This window comes from Anomalospiza imberbis, chromosome 1 (assembly GCF_031753505.1).
Source record: "Anomalospiza imberbis isolate Cuckoo-Finch-1a 21T00152 chromosome 1, ASM3175350v1, whole genome shotgun sequence".
In the NCBI taxonomy this organism is placed as follows: domain Eukaryota; kingdom Metazoa; phylum Chordata; class Aves; order Passeriformes; family Viduidae; genus Anomalospiza; species Anomalospiza imberbis.
The window spans coordinates 107,000,169-107,021,759 of NC_089681.1; the positions used below are offsets into that span (position 1 = coordinate 107,000,169).

A 21,591-nucleotide genomic window follows, 5' to 3' on the forward strand; every position below is an offset into this window, starting at 1 on the left:
CAGCCAGGATCATAATCTCTTATTGCCATAACTTTGGGGTAGGCTGCTTGTGTCTGTGTAGCTGTTTACCTTCCAGATGGTCTACAGGTGCTATATGGAATCAGCATTAAAGTCTGTTTGCATAAGGTTTTAGGGAGGGAACATTTGCTTGGAAACATTTTGCTTCTCAAAATGCATAAACATTCTGTTATGCCATGTTATTTAAATGCAGAGATTGGTCAGTGGATTTTTTGAGCCGGAATCCAGATTTTCAAATGCTTTTTTGCTTAAGAAGGGAGATAGGCTTTAAGAAGATGCCCCTTCTTGCCTAGTTGGTAACATCAGGGCAGGGTCTATACCAACACCAGGTGTTTGGCATCATGCAGGGAGCTGCTCAAGGCTAGAGTTTCTGTTTTGCAGAAGCCAGTGGATGTTTTTGAAGTCTGATGTACATGTCTGGGTTGTTCTTCAGTGAGGCACAAATGCCTGGGGGAAGGCTCTTTCTTCAGCCCAGCTTCCCCTCTCTGGGCTGCAACTTGGGAGGCTCTCTCCATGCTTTTTCTCCACCTTGGTAAGTGAGGATATTTTAGCCAGGCTCTTAGTCCTGGGCTGTATTTTGTATTTCTGGAGTAGATTTCTGCTGACTACACTGCAGTATTTATCTTCAGTGTTTAAGACTGCTGGGGGGGGGGGGGGGGCGTGGGGTGCATATTTTTTTCCCAGAAGACCTGGTGAAACCATTTTCTTGTATCTGTTGTTACCTCTTGTGAGTGTGGTTAGGATGCATGTACCTGCTCTGTTTCTGAGTGAACACAGCACAGGATGTGTCCTTCCACCTCCTCTGACTTTAGCATCTACTGAATACCTTTGAACACCCAATGGATGAGACCCTGCCCTAGCAGCCAGCAGCACTCATCCACACAGGCTGGGATAACTCAGCAGAGCATTTCACTTCCTGACAAAGCCACTTGGTTTCACCTTGTTTCTTCAAAAAGGGCTCTGATCGCTGATGCAGCACCATAAATCATCATGGCCAGGAAATACCCTTTTGAATCCCACAGCATTGTTTTAAAGCTCTGACTGTATGTGGTCTTTTGGCAAATACCAAATGTACACTTAAAAATTGAAGGGCGTTTTTCCCCCTGGAAGTGGTCTGGAAAGGAGCAGATTGTCCTTGGACGGTTTGCAGAAGCTGGAGTTCAGTAGCTGTCATTTGTTTGGTTTCTCCCAGCCTCCAGGACTGATGATATCCTGGAAGGCAGGAGGAGGATTTGGTTTGGAGGGGCTGGGGCAAGTGGAACAAGGTTTTGAAATTGCTAGCTGTTCAATACTTTCACTTCCAAAAGATCTCTCTTCTCTCATCTCTTGAATGTATTGTGATCATTTATTATTTTCTTTGACCAGAGGCCAACAAACAGCAAGCAGCACATATATATTTTGTAGAACAAAATTAAGAAGTGGTTTCTGGTAATAAGTCTTGAAGAATTATTAAGGTGTCTGTGTTCACTCTACATGATAGAAGGGGAGGAATCAATGCTGCAACTGGTAGTCTTAAACAACACAAAAAAGCAGAAAACTTCCACCCTTTATGAAGAAAGGTGAAAAGGATTCTGAGAAATTTTAAATTTGGTAAATGTTTTTGAAGATCTGAAACAAATTACTACGGGGAGCTCAGAATGGAGCAAAGTGCGGTTCACTATCCAAAGATTTTTGTAAAAGACTGAAATTCAATGAACTTTGTGCTCCTGAATGTGTTAAAAGATTAAGAACCCTTATCGCATGCTACATGAAGACAATGAAGCTTTTGACTTGGTCCAACAAAGGTCAGACCTAAATAAAGGACTTAGGTTTTCAACAAAGCAGATGTAATGTCCTGCAAGTTGTGGGCAAAACACCTCTGTCTAATCAAGTAGATCCTGTTGTCCTGGAAAGAAGCCAAAGCTTATGTCTTCAGGGAATGCCTTTTTCTTGCCTTTGGAGAGCAGTGTCCAACTGCAGCTGCCCAGGATAATATCCGGTTGCATAAGGCATGAAAGTCAGTATCTACTACAACCATCCCACCACAGTGAATCCACGTTTTATTTCTACCTAATTCGTCTGCTGCTCACCCTTTTAAACCAATGAAGGGGGCTACAAAATTTGCCCTTGCACAGATAGAGTACAGAACCACGAGAAGCTCAGAGAAGCTGGGCAGGAATACACTAGCTGCCTGCCTTTTCCAAAAAGGAGCAAATTCCTTTTCTCTGGTATTCCATGCTGGGCCCTGATGGTAGTGGGCTATTGGTAGTAACAGGTCACTCTAGGAGAATGCGTGAGGAGTGTGATAGGTATAGCCCACGTGTTTTCATCCCTGTTGAGGGATGCAGCAGTTAGTTTGCTTCATCTGGGTCTCTCTGCCCTCACAAGATTTGTCCTCATGAATCTATACACTTGGAACAGGCTGTACCAGCAGTTCCAGTCACTTTGGGGCTTCAGTCTCAAGTTGTGCAAAACTGCAGACATGAACAGTGCAAAACTGTCGTTAGCTATTTGTTAAACTTGGAAAAGAAAAAGCACAATATGTCACCATCCTGACGTCTAGCCTAGTACATGAGTTTGTCCTGAAGGCAGCCATATGTACGTTTGTCTCTACATCAGAGAATATAAGTTAATTTAGTTGTTGGGGTAGTTTTTATGCCAAGGATAATAAGACAAAGGGCTCCACACCCAGCAGTGATTTTGTAGAGTGGTGGCATGAATGTGGATCAAGTTTACAGAAACAGATTTTTATTGTGCTTATCCCTTTTCTGGTAGTATCTAGATTAGCAGTAGAGGTGACAGGCCATACAATCCATAAAAGGCAAATTCTGCATCACCATAGTCTCACCAAAATGAAACTCCCCTCTGTAATGGTAGAGTAGCATAGACATGTATTAAAAGTGAATATATCTTTCTGACAGCTAAAAAACAAAGCCCTCCCTTACCTCTCTTTTAATAGCAGTGGTTCTGAAAAAGGCATTAGTTTTTCTGCTGTCCTGAAGGCTAAAAGGAGAGCACATGTGACTTTTTGGTCTTTCAAATAAAATGAACTTTATTGCAAAATGTTTGTTCTTTCATTGTCTTGTCAGTTGGGTGGCTTCAAGAATTTGCGTAATACATGGACAGCATTGCATAGTAATTGTTCCCCATCCTCAAAAATTCACAGATTATGAATTCATAGATTTTTTAATGCAGTTGACTGTGGCTATGAGCTTCTCCATGGCTAGGAAAGACTGAAACCAGTACAGACTGCACATGTACAGCTTCATTGAATCCATATTTATCCTTAGCCTAAGTCAGCAAAAAATATATCAACCTCAAGTCTAGTACAAGAGGTGCCTCAGGGTGGCAGGGTGTGAAGCCCAGATTTATTCTGGGTACCCTTAAATAAAGGGAAATCTAATTGAGGTGCCTGGTTCAGGAATATCACCAGAGCTACAATACCTGCAGCCAGTGTAAGTAAGACCGCTCCAGAGGGCAATGAGACTGGGATGCACCATCCTACAGTACCTCTTTATCTTTCTAGGGAGAAATATAATAGAGCTCTTAGGTGACCAGTCAGTAAAACAGAGTACAGGTAATGTGTGGAGCTGATATGTACTGAGGCCTGTGTGTCTGAAAGTGTTTGGGTCCTGCCAGAGAGGACTATAGAGGTAGTGAAGTGTCAGAATAGCTGCTGTTGTATTCCTAGCACTGCTGAGACCTAGGCAGAAGAATGACCTCACAGCTGGAGGTGGGAAGGAAAAAGGGAAAACAGTGAGATAAAGACAGAGGAGCAATTAGGAATAAGGATTGCGAGTAAAGGAAGGAGAAAATGCAAGGAAAGCTAGAACAAAGAAGCTGAAAAGGACTCAACACCATGGTAGGTGCACTTTATAGTGGTGTATATATCTACAAACCTGCTCTGAGCATTGTGTTTGTTCCTCTCTCAGCAGAATGCACAGGCGCTTCAGTTCCTCACCACTGAGCATCTCTAATAAATGTTCTTTTGTAGCCTCCTGAACACCTCCCATGGCTAAATGCAGGGTACACTAACATATTTGAAAAGGTTTGCTTAGCATGAATAGATCTGCCCTAACTTCAAAATACATCAGTGGCATGTAGCCTCAGGACCCCCTGTATCTTAAACACATCCCTGGTGGCAAGTCAGATTTAACTTCACACAAAGCCATGCTGCTTTCCTTCTTTTAGGGCACCGCCTCCACATTCAGCGAGAGGAGCTGCAGCCATGCACAGCACGTCACCCTGATGTGAGCCCACAGGGAACAGAGGTGTTCTTCTCACAGGTGAACTTGTCCCGCACATTGCATCGTGGGCCCAGGAGTCAGCTTCAGCACTGAGATTTATACATGATTGCTCTTTTTTTTAAAGAATGCCACTCTCAGAGAGAATTTCGCTGCCTGGGGACAAAAGGAAAGGATTGTTTTGGTTGTTTTGAATTGAGCATTGGCTCTTTGCATGTCAGGGTACTCTGCTTACGTTTCCCACTTGTGGGTTCTCTGCGTGCATGCTGGAGTCTTTCAGCAGACCTCCCTGGTAGCACTGCAATAGTGGAGTGGGTTAGTCACAACTTTGAGAGGATTTGAAACTTGACAGAGTATTTCTGTCTCTGAAACAATGAGGTTATACCTGCAGGGAAGTCCCGAAGACCTGGCAGGTATTCTTGGTAAGAAAATTGGACAGAACTCTCAATCCTACATCTCATCCCACCATATGAACATAAGTGCTCCACGGGAGACTCCTTTAGGATGGACATTGTGCATGAAGAAGTAATTTTGCAGGGTGAGATTGATCTCTGCTGCCTCTGAGCACTGTGCATGAGTGAGGTGGGGGAAGGAATGGCAATGGGGGACCTGCAGCCTGTCCTGTACTTGACAGACATCAAGGGTTGCTGCCTTTGGAGTATAGTTTGGAGCAACTCTATGTAACATCTTGAGCAAGGGGATATGGGAATCTTCTCTTCAGTTCCTTCGTTTCTCTGGTGCTGAAATCTGAGATATCCTCAGAGGTCTGAGGATTTGAAGAAACCATCACCCAATCCCAGCTTCAGAAATCCACAAGATTACTGAACTTAGAAAAACTGCTGATGAGGATCTGTGAAAGGAGGTGGTGGCTTTAGAGTGAGGATTTGCTTACGCGGAGTGGCTGAGAAAAACTTACTCTGAATTAACAAAATATGTGAATTGAAAGTGGATTATCAATGTCATATAAATGGATGTATTCCTTAAATTCTTCTCTTCAGAATTAAAATTATCCTAATTTGGTTCAGTATAATTATGAAAGGGAATGTTATGCAGGTCTTTAATGAGATATAACTTACTGACCGTAAAACTTAGCCTGGGTTAATCTTTTGTGTCTCCCAGTAGGAGTGAGATTGGAATACAGGCTTGGATTTTTTTGTTAGTAGGAAGCTTGTATTGTCTTTACTGGGGATTTCAGTCACTGATTCTGGTAATGTAAGAATCAGTTTTTTATTATGATTGTACTATTAATTAACATTAGGATATGAATAAGCAATTAATTAATCCTCACCATGTCCCTGTGAGGTTGGTAAAGGCTTTGTAGCAACTTCTCTGTTCTTTGCTGTGCTATGTCTACTTTTAGCATGGAATACAGCAAGGCAAAGCAGTGCTACGAGATATGACAGGGAAGATGAGAATCAAAGCTTACTGGACACATGGGAGGAATTAAGCAAGAAAAAAATGTTACTGCCCAGCTTGGAATTTGGTCAAGCCACTGTGAGAAAGTGTCAGGGGAGTTTCAGCAATCAGGGTGTCTGCTTTATGTCTGACCAAATCCACACATGAGGGTGCCACACACACAGTGCACTGTGGTGAGGACCAGCTGAATAGCAGAGTGTAAATATTGTAAAAATAATTGTAAAGATGTAAAAATAGTTTATCTAATTTCCCTCTGTTCAAAGTGAGAATTTTTCTATTTAAATAAAAATTAAAATAAAGAGGGAAAGAACCTTCTGAAAAGATGACTGCCCTCTGAAGGCTTATTCTCCATTGTCATAGCTGGTTCCATCAGTGTTGCAGTGCAAGGTGGTACTCCTCACAGTCCCTTCTCTGCACAGGCAGCTTCTTCTTTTCCTCAGAAGACAGTTTATTTTCTACCCAATGCTAAATCTCATGTTTGTCTTACTTCTTTGAATGAGTACAAGCACTGGGCTTTTGTTCTTCTCATTTTCCAGTGCCTTTTTGCTGATCTTCTCTGCATGTATCTGAAAGATCAGGAAAACAAATCAATATGGAAAAGGACCTCCTGCCCCTTTTAACCTAACCTGTAGGAGGGAGGGAAGGGAGATTGCCACTTACGTGAAAGGGAGCTTTAAATATACTTGAAAAAAGCACTGTGGGAGTGAGGGTTTGGAAGGACAGGTGTTGACAAGACCATTCTCTGCAGTTCACAGGGTGCCTTTATGAACTCACAGTCTCCTCCTCCACAGCAGTGTATACAGACAGATCCGTAGAGCTGAAGCGTATCCCAAGAAAGAGGCACTCTAACAGGGAATGGCCCTCTCATTTCAGCATCACTGACCATGAAGGTCAGGCACAGGGAGCTGGACTGAGGCTCACCACATAGTTTGAGGGCTACCAAATGCTGACCTCTGTCTTCTACTGCCTGGGTTTTCTTCAGTACTTCCTGGTTATTGCTCTCTTATTTCCATTCCTCAGGCTGACTGGCTCTTTCTTCTGCACATAACTCCCCATGCACATTCCAGAGCATCCGAGAGAGCCTCCACATCTGCATAGCAACTAGATTCCTGCTGTACCATCACTGTTGCACTGAGGCCTATAATTGAGTTCTTGTCTAATCTCTAGCCTGAATACAACAGACAAGTTTACTAATCATGTCCTCTGTAGCCAACTTGCAGCTTCAAACATTCTGCTCAAAGTGTTCCATTAGAAGAGCACTCCTGGAACCTCCTTGGCAGTCAGTGGAGAGGAGGGAGCTCTCCCTTTTCTTTCTAATGATAAATACTTCTTGATCACTCATTTATGACCTTCATACAAATGTCTTATGATAGGTCCTAACAATTCAGGCCTTAATTTCTGAAATTATTTTATTCTTTAAATACCTGTCTTTGACTTTAGCCTTAACTGATCTATCAGATGGAAGACCCTTAAACACCTGCTAAGTTACCTTCTTTTCCCCCAGCCCCATCCCAGGTGCTTTTTTAGAGAACATCTGTTCACTTGCTGCTTATTCGGCTTGTTTATTTTGACAAGTACTGGTGTGGAAAAGTGGCTAATTGCTCTGCCCTCCTTCTAGCATCAAGGTCAGAAAACAGAGAAATGCAGAGAGCAAAGTAAGCCCCCCTTTTAAAGCATGGAATTGGAGTCTCAAAGTACAGCCATCCAGCCTTGATAAACAACAACCTTTTGCACAGGTATCAGCGGGGTTCTGCAGCCTGCACTACCTGTCTGCTTTGTTTGTGGTCTCCCTTTTGTGTTACATTTGTCTTACCAAATCAGCAGTAGCAAACAAACCTTTCCTTTTTGCATATATCCACACATAACCCTCTTGCAGGGGAAAACAACAGTGCCCATGTGTCTCAGAAAGCTCAGCATTTGTTCCGCTGAGTGGAGGATGGTGGTGCTCCTGCACGCTGGTAGTGTCAGTCACCAGAGCAGAGAGAGAGAAGGATGGGACAGAAACAGTGACGTAAATGTATTTTATCTCTTCCTGCTGTCATCTGTTGAACTCCTGAAACTGCTTCATTAAAAGCTTTTTAAGAATACCTTTGCAGCAAAAGCCTTTTGCAAAAAAACCAGCTGTTAGACAAAGAACATTCTTTTGCAGATGATAAAAACAGAAACCCACATGGTAGATGTTTTTCAGTCTTCCCTTTCCTTCCTCGTTTTTGTCCTGCACCAAGCCAAGCCACTTTGGGCCCATTCTGGCTCTCAACTGCACAATTCCAAAGGCAGAGTCAGGCTGAAGGCAGATGATGCTGGTGTGTTGCACCTTGCATTTTGAAATTTTGAAATGTCTCATGTGAGTAAGCTGCTGACATCTGTTGTATGTTTGCTGTGCCTCTTGAGACACTGCTTTCACACTAAGATCAAACTCTAGGACTCCAAAAGGAGAATCTAAGTGAGAAAACCATTCAGGGTCTTGAGCTTGTTGGGTGAAATTTCTTACACTGAAATGCCTAGTGTTGTCAGAAAAGTGAGCCTAAGATTTATGCACTCAGAAATGAAAACTGAAATTGGTCCATTAGACTGAGCAGAGAGCAATTTACCTGCAGATGCCTTTACTCTAAATGAGAACACAGACACTTCACTAGGCAGAAGCAATAGACTTTGAGATAAGATGGGACTGTGAATTTGGCTTCCTTTGCAGCTCCAGGCAGCTCTGGTCTTCTTTCAGGTCTCTGGAATACTTCAAAAAGCTGATACGAAAGAATTATCAACAGAAGAAGGCCCCTTACATTGTAATTGTCATCACAGACACCTTAATGAGCCCTTCCTATGGAGGGGGGCTAGATTTTGATCCCAGTGGTGTAAACATGGAGTAGTGGATTTTAGTGAATTTCAGCAGGATTCCTCTAGAAAAGTCCATGTACAATGAAAATGAAACATTTTTAAAGCAATACATTTTTATACTTCTTAGCTGCCCAATCCTTCAGCCTTAAAAATTTTTGGGTGATTCTCATGTTGGTTTGATATGGCAGTGCAAGAAGATATCTAATTAATCACTATTCATACTCTTACAGGAATTTCCTTTTTGCAGTCCAATGTGTCTCAGAAAATGACACTGAACAGCTCAGAATCTCTCTGAGGTGACGGTATGGTCACCCATCTGTATCTTGCCTGGAAGTATTTTGCAGACCTTTTGATGCTTAGTTGCTTAAAATATCATAAAATTGTGTTTTGCCTGAACTTCTGCTCATCTCTATCTCTCAGTGGAGACAGCAGTAGCAAAGCACTAATCCCCCCTGGGACTCCTTACCTAATGCACGCTCTAAGTGATCAAGACATGCTGCTTACTTTCTCAACCACAAAAAGAGAAGTATGTGGCTTACTAAGACTTGAGCGGTGAAAGAGCAAAAAGCTGTAATGAAGCGGACTGATGACAGTAAAAACAGATAATTAACATGTAATAGTTAATTGCTGAAGGCATTACACGTGGACTGAGCTGTTTTATGCAGACACAAGCTTGGCTGTTTGCTGGGATGTAGCAGGGTACACTCAGCACCCGTGGGCTTACACAGGGTCTTCACACCAGGGCAATGTGTTTATTCTGACAATCAGATAACTCTGCTGGCAGCTACTGCCATCACTCCATGAAGTTTACCTTGTACCATGGGCTGCAGTGCTTGTGCTATGGCACAGCCCCAAGGCCAACACCTCAAATATGGTGTTCAGTTTTGGACCCCTCATTACAAGAAAGTGATTGAAGTGCTGGAGCAAGTCCAGGGATGGGCAATGAAGCTGGGGAAGGGTCTGGAGCACAGGTTCAGAGGAGCAGCTGGATGAGGAGTAGGTGAGGGAACTGGGGATGTTTAGCCTGGAGAAAAGGAGGCTCAGGGGAGGCCTTGTCACTCTCTACAACTTCCTGAAAGGAGGCTGTAATCAAGAGGGAGTTGGCCTCTTCTCCCAGGTACCAAGCAATAGGACAAGAGGAAATAGAATCAAGTAGCACCAGGGCATGTTTAAATTGGATATTTGGAAAAATTTCTTCATTGAAAGGGTTGTAAAGCATTGGAATAGGCTGCCCAGGGAAGTGGATGAGTTATCATCCCAGCAGGTATTTAAAAGATGCATAGATAGGGACATGATGGACCTGACAGTGTTAGGTTAATTGCTGGACTCAGTCTTAGAGGTCTTTTCCAGATAAAATGATTCCATGATTCGTCTTTCCTCTTCTGCTATTTTAACTCTGACTCTGCTGAAAATTTGGCACCATGTTCCAGAAGTTATTCAAGCCCTTGTCTGCTCTACTTTGCTAACAATTTTAATTTAGAAAAATGCTATGAATAGCAACCCACCAGGGAAAATGTTGTAAAATTATGCTGAAGTCCCATGCAATGTGAGCCTGCAGAATTGAGATCTTGATACCTTTGATGGTTTTGATTTAAGGCTTTCGATTAAACCACCAACAGTATATTCTGTGTGTATGTGTGTGTGCATAACACAATAATGTTTTTACTGCACACAGATTCATACATACAATGAGACAGAGCAAGCTGTCTGTAAATTTGGATTCAGGAAACAGATGTGCATGTATCTTGCAATGTCCTCAGGTCTCTAAAGGAGACAAACTGCAAAGATCAAGAGGATAAATTACTTTAAAAGTGGATCTCCATTAGTCCTGAAGAAGGCAGGACAAATAGTAGATATTTGCTCTGAAATTCTATGTAGTGGTTTCTAATCTGCAATGTAATTGCACTTGCTTATGTCATGACAGAGAATCCTGAAAAATTTTACAGGTGCCCAATAGACCTAATAAGTGAACCTCAGCCATGCAGCACCACCATGTCTTGGAGTCAGATTCCTCCTTCATGGAACAGAACTGACAAAGCTCTGGGTAGCTTCTTGGAGGGTATGGAAAAGGCCTTTCATGTTTGACTGGACTTTTAAATTCGTAAAACCACCAAAGGTTTCTGAAACAAAATCTAGTCATTGTTGATACACTTGTCCATGTATTTGCTTACATTGGAGAGGTAAACTAGGACCTTTTTGAGAGGTAAACTAAGACCTCTTTCCCTGGCAGAATGTTGGGATACAGATATGATCAGATCTGGATTTGAGTTACCCATGGTTTGTGGTTTAAATTTGCAAAACATGAATCTCCCAGTCGAACTTTCCCAAGAGCATCCTCCAACGTTATCACATGTCTGATTTCCCCTTGTGCTGGCAGGGCTGTGAGCATCCACTGTGAGCAAAAGGAACATCTGTAACTATGTGACTTCTATCGTGCTGGGTGATCTTGTGGTTCAGTCCTTCATCCAGCAGTAGGGATTGATGTCAGGGGAAGGGTGCAGGCTAGACCAGCCATATATCCATTGACTCTGATGCTGAATTTTTATTTTGGCTAAGCTAGTGCCCTTGGAAAACGCTAAAATCTCAATAAGTAATGCAGAACAGCACTCATCTTCTTCAATATGTGAACAATATCACCTTCATTCTCACTCTGCATTAATAGTAGTAGTAGTAGTAATAAGAACAACAATAACAGTAACAATAACAACAATAAAAACAATAGTAATAATAATAATGCTTTGAAAACCTACTTGGTGTGCTTCATTTTGAGTCAGAACTACAATAAGCAACATATGGGTTTTGTGTTTTTCCTGTTCTGGGTTTCCAAGAGCTGTTTGTAAGTCTTACTAGTGCAGAAGCCTGAATCCTTGAGAGGAGAAATTGTCTTGTTCTGAAGCAACCTCTCTGACTAATCCAAGGCTTCAGTTAAAGTAGCCCTTGCTGTATCTTCTGGATATTTGAGAGCTGGTAAAAGGTAGTGAGAAGTGGAGGAGCCTTTGAAAGAGTAATGTGCTTCAGACCCAACACTGTTGAGTGACTTCATTGGTCTAGGGGTTTATCCCTCAGTAAGGTGCAGAGCCTGACAGTGCTGGTACTACAAATTACACCATGGATACCTCTGCTATCATTACTGCCTATGATTTGTGTCACAGCACAGTCTTATTGCTAATTTTTACTCCTCCTTTTATTATATAGGCCCCTTTCTGTCTGTAGGCAAGTCAGGCAGTGAGCTTTTCAGTGATAACAGCAGGCCACAGTATTTACTGAAGGCAGCAGAGTTGTTGGTTTGGGGACACATGGCAAGACTGAAGGAAAAAGGAGGCCAGTCCCACTCTCTGCCTCAGCTTCACTTAAGCTGGAATCTCAGAGGTCCAAGTGAGTCCCAGAGACTCTGAAGAAAGCAGGCATGAAGAAATCTGGAAGGGATTAAAAAAGTAAGTTTTTGTATGGTCACTCAGCAGTATTAGGGTCTGTCTCACTCCAGATACTGAAGCCAAATTCATGGGATTTGGGTTTGGGTTGGCAAAGCTAGCCAGCCTTGACAGGAGCAGCCATAGAAACAACCAGCGGGGTCCTGCTGCACAGGATGCCCGTGGCAGGGCAGCCTAGCCCTCCTGCCAGCAAGAGGTGATGGAGCCAGAGTGTGTCACTACCAGAGTTGTTGACCCAGCACAGCCTGGTCCCTAGGGGTGTGTCCACTTCCATCGGTGACCCAGGAGTGCTCAGTCACTGGCTGGCTGTCAGGAGTTGTGAAGGACTGGGGGCTGGATACATGTGGAGCAATTTGAAGCATCTGGAATGCTGCTCCAGGTCCTTCAGAAGAGAAAACACCACTGCTAAAGTCAGTGTTGGGTCCGTACATAACCTAGCTTTGGAAGAAATCCCAGCAGTTTTGCTGGTTGATCATTTCTTCAGGGCTGGGAGAAGAGCATGAATTAGGCTTAGAGGTTTCGTTTCCTTACTATAACTTTGATTTGCTCTGACTTCATATGGACAACAAAATCTGATAAGTGTCACATCTTACAACCTACTTACTTGGTGGAGAATCAGAAAAACAGTGCCATGCAAACTTTGAGGATAGAAAAGGTTGATTTTTAAATGAATAATAACCAGGCTTTGATGGCCTGGTTATTATACACATTACTTGATTTTGGTATCTCCCTCCTTGAAACCTGAACACATGTTTTGAAATAATGGTGGAGATTCTGTCTTTTAACATACCTGCTCTGAACTTTATTGACAACACAAATTCCCCAGTCTCAGTCAAATTCAGACTTTGGCAGTTGCTTTTCAATCACACTGGCAACTGCAGGAGCAGAATGGCATCCTGAAAATTAAAATCTCTGTAAGGCATTCCTTATCCTCCATAACTTAAGGGAAAAGGCTGTAAACACTGCAGCCTAAACTCCTTGTTATGCTGGCTCAGAAAGTGTGGGCTGTGAAACCATTAATTTTCTTCTGTGGCGCTGAGGACTAAATTTTACTCTGACACTGGAAAAATGGTACAACTCTGGATTTACATGCGTGAGGTTATGCTCTGAGACCTTTGTAATTGAATAAATTGGGGAAGATGCAGGAAGAATTACTTTTGAGTGGAAGGGGATCAGCTTACCTTAATTGTGAAATGTGGGCTGAGACTAAAAGGTAGAGTGATCAATTCCTAATAGTGCAGAATAATCTAAGAAGAGGAGATGTCCTCCTCATTTCTGTACTATGGAGAAAATAAACAAATAAAGGCAGCTTCCAAGAACACTTCTTTTTGCCTAAACTTTACCAATCCCTTGGGAAAGAAAAAAAAAGGAGTATGGTGAGTTGATAAATGCAAAGCAAAATTCTTTGGGAAAGAGGAAAGAACTGGAGTTATTGACACTGTTTTCTAGCTTCTGGATGTACTCAGACTGAGGTTCCTGGAACACTTATGTTATGGTATTTCAGCAATCAAGCAATGCCATCACAATGACATGGCATGACAGGCCTCTTATCACACACAAGCTATGTGTGTTTTCTGCAGAAACACGCTTATCATGTGTCCCACAATAGATGCTGGCACAGGGGTGCCAGGTTCTCTGTCCTTTGGAGTAAAGCAATATTAATCCCACAAAAGGCCTTACACGAACCCTACAAGTCAGTCAAGACTGGTTTAGCATGGAGTAGCTGCTACTTGTTTTGACTTGTTTGGGTTTTGTTTTTAATTCGTATTCCTGTTCCAACATGACTTGCAGAAGTTGCCTAGAAACAATCTCGCGTCAGCTCACTCATCCAGGACACACAGCTCCCCATATGCAGGCAAAGAGATAAGCTTAACTCCCTTAATTTTTAAAGAAATGCAATTAACTCCCCTCTTCCTCCTGCCATGGATGTGATATCTGAGAACTTGCTAAAAAAATCCTCCAACATCACCAAGGTAGAAAAGTCTGGCACATGTTACATGGGGAAATGTGAATGGAGGAGGTTGTCTTGAGGTGGTGGAAAAGTCAGAGCCACGTTTGTCCCCACTAGAAGGTCCAGCAGGCTTGTAGGGGACCCTTTGCTGCTTCTGGTGCCACAAAACAGCCACAGACTTTGACACATTAGCCTCCTGGCATGTAAAAATGCCAGTTATTTCCAGTGCTCTGTATTCTGTCCAAAATATCCTCTTGGCTCTCCCTACATCCTATAGTACTTCTGACCGACCGCTCTTATGAAGTCAGTACATGTTAGGGAGCCTGAAGATTGATGGACTTTCTTGTGTTCTTCCAGGATAAAATACTTTACATGTGATAAATCCAGAGGAGCTCATAGCACTAAGCACAAATCTGGTGGTGAAAACACCCCGTGCAAATAGACCTTGGAAAATAAAGGGCTTGTCTGGGCACCAGCTGGCCTAAAAGAATTTGGATCTTGAATCAAATTCCAAAGGTTTTATTAAGCTCTCTGGGAAAATACAAAACCAGAAAAATAATTTTGGGTTGATCTGTGCCTAGCATTTTCGCTTGTAACCTGGGATGCTTTTCAAATGAAAAAATGCCATCTCAGAAAGATGTGTTGAAAGGAATTAAATACTTCTTAAGATGAAAATTAATGTTTCAACACTCGGAAAAAAAAAAAAAAAAAGCAGCTCCCTTTGTAGGACTTGAAACAATTAAATTTGGATTGAATTTCCCAATGCTTCTTGTCTTCCCAAAACTGCACTTTCTGGCAAGATTTGCTATGACTTGGCTGTGTTTTATGTGTATGCAGGTAGAAGTAGAGATTTTTAAGGACAAGTGTGAACACCTGCAAAATACGAGGACCTGTATTGCAATGTCCAAATACAATTCACTGTCAATTTTAACCTCTACCCCCTCACTCCTTCCTCTCTTACTGCCTCTCTCCTGCTACCCTTGATTTTTTGATGGAGTGTTTTAACCTGTTCCCCATGTAATGAGCTTTCCCACCAGCACATCCTGGGGGTGACAGATGTGGCTTGTGCTCCCACGCCATTCAGCTCCAAGGCCCACACCAGGATGTGGTTTGTATAAAGGAGTACAGGAAAAACCTACAATTGTGCTGCACTTGTGGTGGAGTGGAGACAGGCAGGGATGGAGGCCTGACCTCCCCAGGGCCAGAGCTTGCCATACGTGGGGGAAAGAAGGGGAGAGCCCTTCACTCACCACTCAGGCAGTGGAGGCAGGACCCTCCACGTTGACAGAAGCTGGACAGTATGTTCAAAGTAGAAAATGGTTAAAAAAGTGTAAATGTCTATTGACCAGCTGACTGGCCTTCAGGTTTTAAGCCAGCTTCTGTGCTTGCCAGGCAGTAATCTGGATCTATTAGCACCAGGATGGCATGCAAAGCTTTCATTTAGAGATGCTGGCTGAGATGGCATGGCTGAGGATTTCTGAGAGCCTTGGCAGCTTGAGTGGTCTGGAGCAGTCAGGGTGAGTAGAAAGGGCAAGTGCTTGGTTGTGGTGTGGATTGTTTATCTGAGTTCTGTTCCTATTTCCCCGAGCATTTTATCAGGTGTCAGGGTCAGGAGGAATGGGGACTAAGATAGCTTTAATTGTTAGATCTTAGTTTTTTTCTGGGACTCAGAAACCATGGGTAGATTTTGATCTCTGCAGTGTTCACTTGGTTCTCCAGGTGCACCCAAAATGCAAAAGACTGGCTCTCACCAGTTCCAGAGCTCATGGACAGCCCTTCCTGAGGATGGTAGGGAAAATCTTTCCTGATGAATGCTTTAGGGAGCATGTTGTACTGGACTCAGAAATGTAAGGGATCATCTGTTTTTACCTTCCTCTCCTCTGAGAGTGATAATGAGGTATGAGTACATGACTGAGGCCTTTGAACTTTTATTTGTGGCTACTGGTTGTTCCCACCTTTCCCAGGGTAACACATGAGCTCTGGAGAGACACATGGGATTTACAGGCATGGTAGAGGTCAGGCAGCAAGACATTGCTGTTCAAAAGAGAGATGCTATATCTCCTTACAGATTTAAATGCACACATTGCTCCTGGAAAGCCATTGTGTGAGTCTTGAATACTGAACTAAGGAAATAATTATAATAAAGCAAATAATTTCCTGGAAATTAGGGTTCATTGTGGACCTTTATCTGAAATTGTGCAGAATATCATTGTTCTGATGATCTAACAGACTGAAGATGGCTTCTAATTGCAGTGCCAATGGCACTGCTACCACTGAATAAAAGTTCAACTCCTCTGAGCTCAAGGAATCCAGAATTGTTTAAGATGGAGTGTTTATTTCAAGGATGAAAAACATTTTAGGGAACATTTGAAAGAAATCTTTGTGTGTTGCTGCAAAAATGACACAGATTAAATCTATTGAAAAAAATCCTAACTTTGCCCTGCAAAAGAAATTTAAATTTTTAAGTAAAAAAACTGATGTGTAGCAATAAGTGATCAAGTCCCCTGTTGTATGGTTGTGTGGCTTCAATATAAACACATGGTATCATGTTCTCCCTCTCTTGCTGCTGGAGAAAACTTTGGAAGCTAATTTAGACTAGGTGCAAGTGCAGCTAATAATCCACTAGGGAGTCAGAGTGCTCTTGGGTTGCCACAGTGCTCTGACCACAGGCCATGGCACGTTACCATCCAGTGTTTCCAAGACAGCATTGCTGCTGGTGGCTGGGCACAAACTCTCAAGCAGCTGTGGAAATGAGTGATCAGATGCATAGACCCTACCAGTAATCTATAACCTTATATAGATTTATGTACACCTTTATAAATCATTATCAACTTATCTTAGTTATAAGCTAATGTCTTCACTCTGGGAACAAAAGGGTTTCCTTTTTAACTGTACAGGAACATTGAACAGAGGACTGGCAGAAGGTTAAGCATCATAGAGACCAAGACTTTATTTTTAACACAAAGCATTGTTGTAAATCTGAAAATTCACTTGGCACTCAACATGCTGCAGGTTTTTGGAAGTGTGAATGCATTAATCACAGGTAAGGAGTTGCAGTTTACAGCAGAAGGAGGGAACTGGTATCTGAAGATCAAAGCGTGCCTCATGCTTCCCCAGTACAAACAGCAGTCCCTTATGGCTGTCTTCTCTGTGGTTTCAGTTCCCTTCCAGTTACGTCCCCCTATCTGTCCTTGGTTATACAGGCTATATGAAGAGTCTCCTGTATAAATTAACCAAGTTTACAAGGCAGAGTTGAACCTTGGTTGAACAAGTTTTCCTTGACAAGAGCCAATAAATGGAAGAGCCACAAAACTAAGATGGGAAGCTAATTGCAGTCCCTGTAATTTGTCACTCTGCTTTTTTATATTCCAGAAATGTAGCAAAACAAGTGCAAAAAATAGTGCTGTGGTATATTTGTATGTTCAAACCAGGCCTTTGCTACTGAATCACTGAGTGCTGGGGCTATTAGGTCATGGCTGTTATAGTTTCTAAATAAGCAATCAGCTAATTAAGTTATTTGGTGAAAATTCACATGTCTTTTGCTGTGTCTCACAGCTTCCCCTACAGCAGTAGTTAAAAGCTGTAGTTGCTTTATTCTCCTGTTTTGTTTGCATGGAGCACTCTAGTTACTATCAAAGGAGCAAAGTTCAGAGAGATCACAGTGCAAAACTCAAGAGCTAAAAATAAAGAACAGGTTAAATGCTCAACACAAAATTTGGCACAATAACCACTGAAGTCAAATGCAGCTCAGCTCCAGTTCTTGCCCACGTCTGCCTGCAGGAACTCTTGTATCAGGCTTAGTGGCCATAAATTGTACAGTCAAATTTGAATTTAATAAACCTTCAGGAATATGTTTCAGAAAACTCCGACTAAACACATCCTCCCATGCTATTTTGGCAGCTGTTTCCTGTGTCTCCCAACCCTACAAAAGCAACCTGAGTATGGTGTCTGGCTGCTTGGACTCAGCAACTTAGCCATAAATCCCTAGCTGTCATTCCTGTGCTGAAAGCTGTCATGGGGCTGCTAGAGGAAAAATTATCCCCAGCTTCAGCCTTGCCTTCAGTCTAGACATATTCTCCTTACCTGGCATGCTGTGTAAGTGAGAAGGTATTCTGGAGCGTTCACTGATGCTCCATCTGGGAATCATGATAAACAGAAAATATTTGAGAACTGAAACTCAGCTTACAGCCCCTAAGTGCACCAGAGCAGCTCAGCACCTGCAGCCTCAGAAGCTGGTCTGGAAGATAAGTCAATTTTTTCATACACTAAGGTTCTTAGCAGCCTCCTCATTATGGGAGATAGTTTAGGTAGTGAAATAAAATGCAGGAATCCAGGATCTAACGAACAGTGCGACAGATCCGTGGATGGGATATACTGGGGTGGATAAATTGTAGCTACAGCATCTGGGAGCAGAGGAGGAAATAACAAATATATGGCCATGGACTGAAGTGAGGTCTGTACTTAGATGAAACATATTCCTTAGCAATATCAGGGCTGCTGTTGTGGACTCTAAATGGGTTCCTGTGATGAGCCCGATCTTTGATGATATTGGATTAATATCACTGCTCATTCCAGCTTATTATGTGTCCTGCAGTACCTGTCATGTCTCTCTGCCATCTACTGCAAGTAATGACTCCAGCAATTATGAAGGCTTTGTACGCCTGCAGATCAGAAATTCTATCTCACAAAGGGCAGACTTTCCTCATCTCAGCACTGCAGATTCTTCCTCCACATAGTGATTTGGCCCTTTTCGTCTCCCTTTTCCTCTGCACCCGCTAGTTTGCGAAACAGCAGAAGCTTTACAGAAAAGGAAAAAAAAAAGAGAGAAAGCTTCATCTCCTATACTTCCCATTTTTCTACCCAACCCTCCTTTTTCTCTCTGGAGACAGAAGAGTTTGGTATCAAACATGCAAGTTCTGCTTCACCCAGGGTCTGATCAAAAATACACTAAAATCAATGGAAAAATTCCTGTGGATTTTGCTGTTCTCTAGATTATTTCCAGCCCCCCTCTGGCTACAGCCCTTTGACTGTACGGGCATGCAGGGTGGCTGTGGGAGCTCAGAGGGGAGGATTTTCAGCAAAGCAGCCCACAAAAGGGAGTCTTGTATTCCTTTGCAAAGCATGAGGCTCTTGAGGTTTCCACTTGGTCCAAATCTGCAATTCATCTGCTTTCCCATGCTCTATTCACACTGCAACTCACCACCAGCCAGGCACTGTGCTGAGTGCGAGGCAGTCGAGAAGAAGTTTTTCCTTGCTGCTGCTTTTTTCTCTCATCTTTGGTTGTTGCTCCCTGGTCCCCCTCAACCCTCCTTGCCTCGAGCCTGCCCATCCCAAAGCACCAGTGATCCATTGCCTCACTTCCAGCTCAGCCTCCATCTCTGCTGACACCTGAGATGGCCGTTGGGTTACTGCTTCCTGATGTGATTGTGAAATCCAAATCAGAGCTTGCTTTGCCATCCTATCCAGCTGCACCTCCCATTGCCCCTGAAGCAGTGCCACTTTGTGGACTGCATCTTCACAAAATGATGTTGAAACCAGACGTGGAAACAGAACAACCAGGGACATGGGAACAGTCTGCTCAGAAAGAAAGTATTGGAGGTAACACTTTGCATTTGACACAGATGGCTTCAGCATGGGAGCTTTGGTTTGGCAAAAATATGGAAATAATAATAGCATTTTTGATCTTTAAAGGGCTCTTCATTCACTAACTAAGGAGTGTAATGTTCAGCTTTACAAATTGGTCATACTCTGAAAATACATTTGGTAGCAAAGACAAAGGGTCAAGCTTTCTCCTACTGTAATGCTTTTGAAATGTCGGTGCCAATTTTGTGGTGTGAAAATTAAGGACCAATATCCATTGTAAGGGTACAATGTCCTGTTTAGTCAATGGGAATTTCATGCCTGTTAGTGACAGCAGAATCAGATCCTAATTAATTTCAGGTTTGACACATATATTCTTCCATTTTAATACACAATTACTGGCAACATCTGCCCTCACATGTGAACAGACTTGAGCTTTGAAATATATGAATTGGATATTGGTCCTAATATGAGACTTAATATTTCTCACGGTTTCTGTGGGATCCTTTGCCTGGAGAGAGAGAATGAGCCAGAAGTAACCAGCCAGTGTCAGCTGTACAGTGCACAACAAGTGTGTGCTTATGTGCACATCCTCCAACACAGACACAGGCTCAGGTGTAGCTTTGCAGATACCCTAGGACACCCAGGAATGAACCTGGCATGTCAAGTCCTTGGTTTGTCCATGCAGTCAGGGGTCTAAAAAGAAAGCTGCACCAGCTCTGCTGCTGATGTATAGGTGATGTGGCCATGTCTCCACTCATTCCAGCCAGGATTATAAGAAGTGTCCCACCCCAAACACAGCGGGGAAAGGGCAGGGGCTTTCTCTAGGAGCAAGACCTGAGTCCCAGCCTTGCAAGGTACATATGAAGCAATGTCGTTTTAAAGTAAAAAATTATTCAGGATTGAATAATTCAGTTCTACAAAGCACAAGGTCCCTGCTTGGAATCATCAGAGCAAGGTAAAGGCTGGCTCATAGCAAGTAGGTCCTAGAACGGCTGCATTTAAAAAGCTGCAGACACTGATTCCCAGTTCTCTTGGGTGAGAGACAGATCAGCGTTGTGTTTGTGTTTTCAAGATTAAGTATCTCAAATCATAAATGTCAATAGAATTATGAAGTACATTGAAAGCTTCCAAGTTCTTTAAAATTAAATAACAACCCTGTAATGCAGCCAAGCTGAGTATTGCTCAGATCCATTCGACCCTTACAGGAGGCAAAGGAGGCTTTCAATTTCTTTGTTCAATCACTTCATTAAATTCCAATTCCTCTTAAAAGCTTGGCAGTCTTAATTCTCTCCCACTTACTTCTGATACAAGTCCCTTTGTCTGCGCTCAGATTTCTCATGCTTTCTATGCTTATCCACCTTCCTATATACCCAAGCCTCACCGAGCCTCAAGGTAGTGCTCTAGTAAGGACAGTTAAAGGCATTTTTGCTAGAAATTTACTTGTCCTGTGTAGCCACTGCATTAGGCTATGATGTGTCTGTGTGCAAGTGAGAGAAACACTGTTCCAGCTTTTTGTGGGATTTGTGATGGGAAATGTGCAGCTGTTAGCCAGAGATGCCTTTGGGGGAGATGAAAGTGTATTGGTCAACCCTTGTCTTCAGCAATATGCCCCCCTTAATGTGGAAAGAACCTGAACTGAGCGTCAGGGCAGTCATGTCAGTGGAGTTACATGATAAAGACAAAAGTTCTGACCTCAAGAACATCATTATTGCACAAGAGGCAAAGCAGGGCTGAGCCCTGCTGTAAAATCCCAGCACTGCTACCTGGCAAATGTCCCTGCCACTCTGGTCAGGCACCTGTAATGTGGTTTTAACCTGTGAGAAACACCACTGCAAGGGTCTGTGGGCTCTCCAGTACCTGGATGTAGCTCTAGCCCATGGCAGGTACATTTTTTTCTGTATGTTTCCCTGGGAGGACAGGATCGGTATCACCATACTCAGTGGTAATGGGGAAGTACAGCCAACAGGCTGCAGCTCAGTCTGAGCTTGCACTTTCATGCTTGGGGTTCATTAGCTTTCCTCTCCCAGGTACTCAGGGACAGGCAACAGCAGAAGATGCTGTAGGATAGAGCCACAAGAAATAAACCGTAAGTCCCAAAGGATGCCATTTTTCTCTTTCTGAAAAGAAGTTCTAT

At 42.9% G+C, this 21,591-nt stretch overlaps 1 long non-coding RNA gene across 3 annotated transcripts; it reads left to right on the forward strand.

Moving 5' to 3' along the window:
* The first annotated feature begins 223 nt into the window (after window positions 1-223).
* On the forward strand, window positions 224-21,194 carry LOC137482216 (uncharacterized). Of its 3 annotated transcripts, none has more exons than XR_011003932.1 (4): window positions 224-550; window positions 11,688-11,926; window positions 16,772-16,917; window positions 18,469-21,194. It is a non-coding gene; the product is annotated as an uncharacterized lncRNA (long non-coding RNA). The 3 variants fall into 3 exon arrangements; XR_011003930.1 differs by lacking the exon at window positions 18,469-21,194 and adding an exon at window positions 17,775-18,462; XR_011003939.1 differs by lacking the exons at window positions 16,772-16,917; window positions 18,469-21,194 and adding an exon at window positions 15,594-15,803.
* The last annotated feature ends 397 nt before the right edge of the window (window positions 21,195-21,591 follow it).